This window comes from Lutra lutra, chromosome 15 (genome assembly GCF_902655055.1).
Source record: "Lutra lutra chromosome 15, mLutLut1.2, whole genome shotgun sequence".
In the NCBI taxonomy this organism is placed as follows: domain Eukaryota; kingdom Metazoa; phylum Chordata; class Mammalia; order Carnivora; family Mustelidae; genus Lutra; species Lutra lutra.
The window spans coordinates 43120789-43129244 of NC_062292.1; the positions used below are offsets into that span (position 1 = coordinate 43120789).

An 8456-nucleotide genomic window follows, 5' to 3' on the forward strand; every position below is an offset into this window, starting at 1 on the left:
TCTGCTTAACAATCTCAGAAGGGGGGCACCTGTGTGGCTCAGTCCTTAAGCATTCACCAGGTCATGATCTCAGGGTCCTGGGATCAAGCCCCACATCGGGCTCCATGCTCTGCAGGAGGTCTGCTTCTCCCTCTCCCACTCCCCCTGCTTGTGTTCCCCCCCCCCTCTCTCTCTCTCTGTCAAATAAATAAATAAAAATCTCTAAACACACACACACACACAAACCATCTCAGAAGGACTGTGCAAATCAATGAGTCGCTTATGGATCCTCATCTGAAAACGATCCTGAATCTTAGAACATTCACCACAGGAGTTTTTCTTATAGTGATTCTCAGAGTCTTGGTAAGCATCCAAACTGGTCCTTTCGCTTTGAGATTCTTTTCCTCTGAGCCTCTGATCAAGTCAGCACATACCTTTTCCAAAGATTTTACATTGCAGCTGCTTAGGGTAATTCTAATTCGGTGAATCACCATCTCTGAATCCACAGGTGCCTTTCCAATGTCTTTCTTTCTTTGTTTCTTTTTTGAAGATTTTACTTATTTATTTAATAGAGAGGTAGAGAGAGTGCACAAGTAGGCAGAGCGGCAGGCAAAGGAAGAAACAGACTCTTTGCTGAGCAGGGAGCCGATGCGGGGATCTATCCCAAGACCCTGGGATCACGCAGCAAGTGGATAGCAGATGCTTAACCAACTGAGCCACCCAAGCATCCCTTACTCTGCTTTTTAATATCATTTCTTGTTCTTTTCTGATTTGCAGTTAAATTGTAATATGTTTCTGTTAAATTTCATTTTATTTATTCCTTTGAGATTTCTTTGGGTTTTCTGGCTCTAAGGATTAATCTCTCTCAACAACCCTGAAAAATTCCTAGTCATTTTATCTTCAAATATCTTTTCATCCCCAATCTCTCCATTATCTCTTCTGGAACGCCACTGAGCTATATGTTTGACTTTTTCATTCTGTCCTCCATTTCTCTTAACCCTTCATTCATATTTTCTATCTTTGAATCCATGGATAGCATTCTGGATAAATTCTTTCGATCTATTTTTTTATTGCCTTGGTCCTCTTTTCAACTGTGCCTAATCTACTACTTAATAGGTATTTGACTATTTAATCATATCATGTATTTTTTATTTATAGAAGTTCTACTCTGTTCTTTAAAAAAAATCTACTTGGTTGTTCATTATGGTTTCTTTTCCTGCTCATAGTTTCTTTTTCCTGCTTTTATTTCTTGAAGCATATTAAACATAATCATTTTAGAGTATTTCATTGATAAAAATTCAGTATATGGAGTCTTTGCATGTCTACTTCTGCTGCTTATTGGTTTTCTGGCTCTCACTCATGATGTCTTTTGCTTGTAGGTGTTTTGTGATTCTCAATGTGAACTATTACTTACCTTGAAATTTACCCTCATAAATCCTTTGAGACCTGGGTTAAAAATAAAAATAATCTCTTCCTTTCTTTCTTTTTTCTTTTTTTTTTTTTGGTTTATGAAAATTTATTATTGTCATGATTTCACCATCAATACTTATGATCTTGGTCTTTCCGTCTTGCCCTTGTATACTGCCAAAAGAGAGACATTGGCTACTTTGACAGCCTTAAAGCAAATTCCAGGAATGTCACCAACAGCATGACCTTTATGACCAAACCTAGCAATCAGAACTTCATCATTTTCCTCAATAAAATTCAAACAACCATCACTGGGTACAAAAACTGTGATTTTTTTTTTTTTTTTTTTTTTTTTTTTTTTGCCATTCTTGATCAGCTGGACCATGACACACTTCCTGATGGCAGAATTTGGCTGCTTGGCTTCAACCCCTACTTTTTTCAGCATAATTCCTTTTGCCTGGGAAATGCCTCCAAAAGGGTTGGCCTTCAGGACTGTGCCCAAATGGGCTTTCTTATACTGTTCATCACGTGCTTCTGATCTCATCAGTGGCTGCAGAACTTCCTGGCAGTATGGACACCATGACACTTGCCCATCCTGCCAGCACTACGGGCCTGAGCTAAAGAGAGAAGCAGGGCAGCAGAAGTACGCTCTTCCTAAGAAAGTATTTACTTCTGCCAGTTGTCAAATTTCTACTTAAAACTTTTCTAACCACACAGGCAAGAGAAATTCAGCCAAAACCTTTGTGAGAACTGGTGTATTAGTTATTGCATAACAAATTACTAACTTAACAGCCGAACGCAATAAATATTTATTATCTTTAAGTAGTCTCTGTAGAATCTGGGAGTAGCTTAGGTGAGTGGTTATAGCTTAGGGTCTCACTTGGGGCTGCATTTAAAATGTTAGCAAGGACTGCAGTCATCTAAAGCCTTCACCGGAAATCAAAGATGAAACATGTGAAATGGTATTCAGTGATGTTTCCATCCTACTGCCGATCCCACCTACATGGTTTATACACTCCCCCAATACAAGTGCCCAGTGTTAAATTTTGGAGGTATATTTCCAAATAATTTTTATATATACCTGCAAATATATACACACGAATGTAATATATGATTACATAAGTGGTAATCATATATTAAACAATACTCAGTATCTTGAATTATTAATTCCAGCTACGTACCTTGTTCTTTCCACAGAAGTCTGTAGAGATGTGTTTTAAGTTCTCCAAGTGTGTGCATTTAAAACTTATGTTTTTGGGGCACCCAGGTGGCTTAGTCAGGCTTGGGTGGTGATCCGGGGTTCTGGGATTGAGCCCTGCATCAGGCTCTCTGCTCAGTGGGGAGCCTGCTTCTCCCTCTTCCTCTGCCAACCACTCTGCCTACCCATGCTCCCTATCTCTCTGTTGGGTAAATAAATAAAATATTTTTTAAAATAATAATTACAAGGGGCGCCTGAGTGGCTCAGTGGGTTAAGCCTCTGCCTTCAGCTCAGGTCATGATCTCAGGGTTCTGGGATCGAACCCTGCATTGGGCTCTCTGTTCAGGAGGGAGCCTGCTTCCCCCCGCCCCCTGCCTGCATCTCTGCCTACTTGTGATCTCTCTCTGTGTGTCAAATAAATGAATAAAATCTTTTAAAAAATAATAAAATGTCTAAAAAATATTTATTTATTTGAGAGAGAGAGAGAGAGGTGCAGGGGGAGGGGACAGATAGAGAAGGAAAGAGAACCTCAAGGAGACTCCCCACTGAGCACAGAGCCCAGTGCAGGGCTCAATCCCATGACCCTTAGATCATGACCTGAGCCAAAATCAAGAGTCAGGTGCTTAACCAACTGAGCCACCCAGGCACCCCTAAAAGTTATGTTTTTATTATTGATTTCTAATTGTATCTCATTATGATCAGAAAATGTGGCCAACACAATAGTAAGGTTTTTTTGGTATTTGTTGAGTCTTGCTTCCTAGCTTGGTATGTGCAAGGATGTTGATATCTAAAATATCCCCCATTCAAGTACCCCATTTAGCTTGTGATCCTGGAGAATGACTGTGGGTCATAAGATGTATCAGATAGTGATTTCAAACAGCTATTGTTCTAGAAATGGTATATTGTCTGGTATATATGCATGTATTGATCTTGCAAAAGATTTTTAAAAAATCAGTATCAGTTTGTAAGTATCATCAGAGGCTTTTGCTTTGACCTAGAAGGGCCTATAATATACCTTCACAGATTTGCTCATTTACTAGCTTTACAGTCTAATATAATCCAAAGAAATTTTGCTGGTGCTGACATCTCAAGATCATCACACTAATCACACATTAATGCTATATTACTATTTACACCTGTTCAAATGGAAGGACAAAGTACTTAAGCACTTTTAGGGAGACTTCCACTTCTAAACATGGAAACAGCAGGGACCAGATTAAATGACTAAAAACACAGACAAGGGGCATGTGACTGGCTCAGTCAGTAGAGCGCACAACTTTTGATATTGGGATTGTAAGTTCAAGTCCTACCATTGTGTGTAGAGATTAGTTAAAATCTTTAAAAATTTTTTAAAAATGAAAAACATCCATAAATACAGAAAACAAACTGGACATTGCCAGAGAGGAGACCCATAAACACAGAGAACAAAGTGGTGGATGTTAGAGGGGATGGGCAAAATGGGTGAAGGTGAGTAGGAAGCAAAAATTTTCAGTTATGGAGCACCTGGGTGGCTCCGTCAGTTAGATGTCTGACTCCTGATTTTGATTCAGGTCATGATCACAGTGTTGTGAGATCAGGCCCCAGGCTGATCTTCATGCTGAACGTGGACACTGCTTAAGATTTTCTCTCTCCCTCCGCTCCTCCCTCCATGTTCACATGCACTCTCTCTCTAAAAAGAAAAAAAATTCCAGTTATGGAATGTGTAAGTTATGGGGATAAGAGGTACAACATAGAAATATAATTAATGATATCATAATAGTGTTGTATGTGACAGATGGTAGCTAAACCTAAGGTGAGCATAGCATAACATATAGACTTCCTGAGTCATTATGTTGTACATCTGAAACCAATTAACATTATGTGTCAATAATACTTCAATTAGGAAAAAAAAAAAGAAAGAAAGAAAGGATTTCCTAAACTGGACAAGAGACAATGCAGAAGAGTGGTCCCAGGGAGAAGAGGACAAGAAAATGAATCATCTATCCACATAGGTGGAGATAGCTTCTAGATTTCAGCATAGTGAAGAGAAACACAGCCCAGGGTCTCCTTGAGTTGAGTGTGGATGAGAATTTGGACAGATCAAGGCATCTATAATGTACAGGGTAAAGTGTTAGAGAGGAAAGAGCTGCAGAGATATACAGGGGATTTCCCTTCAGTCTTCAGTTGAATACTCATCAACACATGGTATGAGAAAACTGCCATAGACCAGTGAAAGAACCACTGGGTAGAAGATGCAGAGTAACTCCCAGAAAATATACAAGGTTGAAAATAGTTCATATTCCCAACAATCAGAATGGAACAACCTTGTAATACACAGGGTTTTTGTAGAATTCTGAGAAGGATTGCCTCAGTAGTAAGGCCAATACAACTCACAGCTCTGATTTTATCTAACAAGGCTGAAAAGCAACACATGAAAGGACCAAACTGTTTCCAAGTGATTTAATAGCAGCCCAGAATAAACACAATGTTTACATATTTAGACTACCAAAAAAAAAAAAAAAAATCAGCTAAAAATGTAAGATTCACAATGTCTGTTGTCCAATAAAAAATTATTAAGCAGCAAGTACACAGGAAAATACAATCCATAATGAAGAGAAAAATCAAATAATAGGAATAGATTCAGAGGGGCACCTGGGTGGCTCAGTTGGTTAAGTGTCTGCCTTCAGCTCAGTCATGAAATCACGGTCCTGGGATTGAGTCCCACATTGGGCTCCATGCTCAATGGAGAGACTGCTTCTCCTTCTGGCACTCCCCCTGTGCATAAGCGTGGGTGCTCTCTTGTGCACTCTCTCTCTGACAAATAAATAAATAAAATCTTAAGGAAAGAAAGAAAAAGAAAGAAATAGATTCAGAAATGACACAAGGGGCGCCTGTGTGGCTCAGTCAGTTAAGTGGCTGCTTCGGCTCAGGTCATGATCTCAGGGTCCTGGGATAGAGCCCTGCTTCAGGCCCCCTGCTCAGTGGAGAGCCTACTTCTTCTCCCTCTGCCTGCCACTTTGCCTATTTGTGCTATCTCTCTGTCAAAGAAATAAATAAAATATTTTTTTAAAAAAGAAATGACATGAATGAGGGGTTCCTGGTGGCTCAGTTGGTTGGGTGTCTGCCTTCAGCTTGGTTCACAATCACAGGGTCCTTGGATCCAGCCCTACATTGGTCTCTCTGCTCAGCAGGGAGCCTGCTTCTCCTTCTCCCTCTACCTGCCTCTCCCTCTGCCTGTCACTCTCTCAGCCTTCTGCTCCCCCTGCTTGTGTAAAATAAAGAAAAGTCTTTAAAAAAAAAAGAAATGACACAAATGATATGCATATATTCCATAATTTCAAAATAGTACAAGAAATTATGAGACTGTTGAAAGACATGGAAGATATTTTTTAAAATTCACATATAATTGGGGCACCTGGGGGGCTCAGTCAGTTAAGCATCCACCTCTTGATTTTGACTCAGGTCATGATCTCAGGATCATGAGATCAAGCCCTGTGTGGAGCTCTGTGCTCAGCACAGACTCTACTTGTCCCTTGTCCCTCTTCCTGCCCCTCCCCAAGCTTGCACACTCTCTCTCTCAAATAAATTTTTTAGAAGTCTTTAAAATCCATATAAAATTCACATATAACTTTTTTTATTTTTTAAAAAAGTTTCTTATTTTATTATTCTTATCATTATTATTATTTTAAGTAAGCTTTACACCCAACGTGGGGCTTGAATTCATGACTGTGAGATTAAGGGTCTCATGCTTTACTGACTGAGCCAGATGCCCCCACATAGAACTTTTAGAGATGAAATATACACTGGATGGTATTTGTATTGATGTGTTAGGGCCTCCACAACAGAACCATAAGCTGGATGGCTTAATCAACAGAAGTTTATTTTCTCAAAGTTCTGAAGGCTAATGCTTAAGATCAAGTTTCCATCAGAGTCCTAACAAGGACTCTTCCTTTGGCTAACAGATGCCTACCTTCTTGCTCTGTCCTCACATGGGCTTTTCTCTGTAGGCAAACACTTCAAACTTCCCTTCCTCTTACAAGGATATCAGTCCTATAAGATTAGGGCCCCACTCTTATGGCCTCGTTTTACCTTAATTACTTCTGTAAAGGCTCTATCACCAAATGAAGTAATACTGGGGGTTAGGGTTTCAACATATGAACTTTGAGGGGGACACAATTCAACTGATAACAGGATTAATAACATATTAGACACAACAGAAAAATGATTAGAGAACTTGAAGATGTTGCAATGGAAACTGTATAAAATGAAACAAACAAAAGGAAAAAGAACACCAAAAAATATAAGCAAAACATGGTGAGATGTGGGACAACTTCAAGTGGCCCAACATACATAGTCCCTGAAAGTTAAGGAAGAGTTAGGCAGAAGAAGTATTTTAAAGCTTAATGGATAAAAACTTTTCCAACTTGATGAAAATTATAAATCCACAGATATGGGGCGGCGCATGGTTGGCTCATTTGGTAGAGCATGCGACTCTTGATCTCTGGGTAATGAGTTCAAGCTCCACACTGGGCGTGGAGCCTACTTAAAAAGAAAAAAATAATGTTTAACTTAAATCCTCAGATCCACAAATATCAGCAAACCTGAAACCCAAGATACAAGAACAAAAGTATATCACAATCAAATTGCTTAGAACTAATGATGAAGAGAAAATCTGAAATCTTAAAAACAGATTTAAAATTTAAAAAGACAACTTATTTACAGACTATAAAGATAATGCAGCAGATTTCTCTGTCAAATAAATAAAACCAAAATAAAAAATAAAAAATAAATAAATAAATAAAAACTAACTAAATAAATAAAAACACGAGCAAACAAAAAACCAATGGCCAAATAAAGAAGTTTTCAGCATTCAAAATCTGAAGAAATTCATACAAGCACACCTGAACTACAAGAATGTTAAAGGAGGGGCGCCGGGTGGCTCAGTGGGTTGGGCCACTGCCTTTGGCTGGGGTCATGATCCCAGGGTCCTGGGATTGAGCTCCCCATCGGGCTCTCTGCTCGGTGGGGAGCCTGCTTCCCCCTCTCTCTGCCTGCTGATCTGCCTACTTGTGATCTCTCTCTCACTCTAGTCAAATAAATAAATTAAAATATTTAAAAAAAAAAGAATGTTAAAGGAAGCCTCCAGGAAGAGGAAAATATTATCAAATGGAAATCTGAATCTACACCAAAAAATGAGGAGCTCTAGAAATGACAAATATGTGGGTGAATGTACAAGACATTTAAAGTTATTTAAATTTATGGAGTGCCTGGATGGCTCAGTCAGTTAAGTATCTGCCTTTAGCTCAGGTCATGATCCCAGGATCCTGGGATCAAGCCCTGAATTGGATCCTTGCTCAGCAGGAGCCCGCTTCTCCTTCTCCCTCTACCTGCCGATCCCCTTGCTTGTGCTCATGCTCTCGCCCTCTCTCAAATAAATAATAAAATCTTTTTTAAAAATAAATAAAATTATTTAAATTTAAATTTCTTTAATAGAAAACTGACAGGGCACATGGCTGGTTCAGTTGGTAGAGCACATGACTCTTGATCTTGGGGTTATGAGTTTGACCCCTGCATTAGATGTAGAGATTACTTGATAATAAAATCTTAAAAAAAAAAAATGAAAACCGACTATTAGAGCAAACATAACAGCTGTGCCTGGGTGACTCATTCAGTTAAACATGTAACTCCTGATCTCAACTCAGGTCTTGATCTCAAGGTTGTGAGATCAAGCCCCACATGGAGCCTACTTTGAAAGGAAAGAGTGGGGGAGAGAAAGAAAGAAAGAAAGAAAGAAAGAAAGAAAGAAAGAAAGAAAGAAAGAAAGAAAGAAAGAAGAAGGAAGGAAGAAAGAAAGAAAGGTGAGATTTATTACATATATAGAAATAAATTATAT

The 8456-nt window shown here is 39.0% G+C and overlaps 1 pseudogene; it reads right to left on the reverse strand.

Annotated features, from left to right (window-relative positions):
• Positions 1 to 1525: 1525 nt before the first annotated feature.
• Positions 1526 to 1995, reverse strand: LOC125086145 (40S ribosomal protein S23-like; annotated as a pseudogene).
• Between the last annotated feature and the right edge of the window lie 6461 nt (positions 1996 to 8456).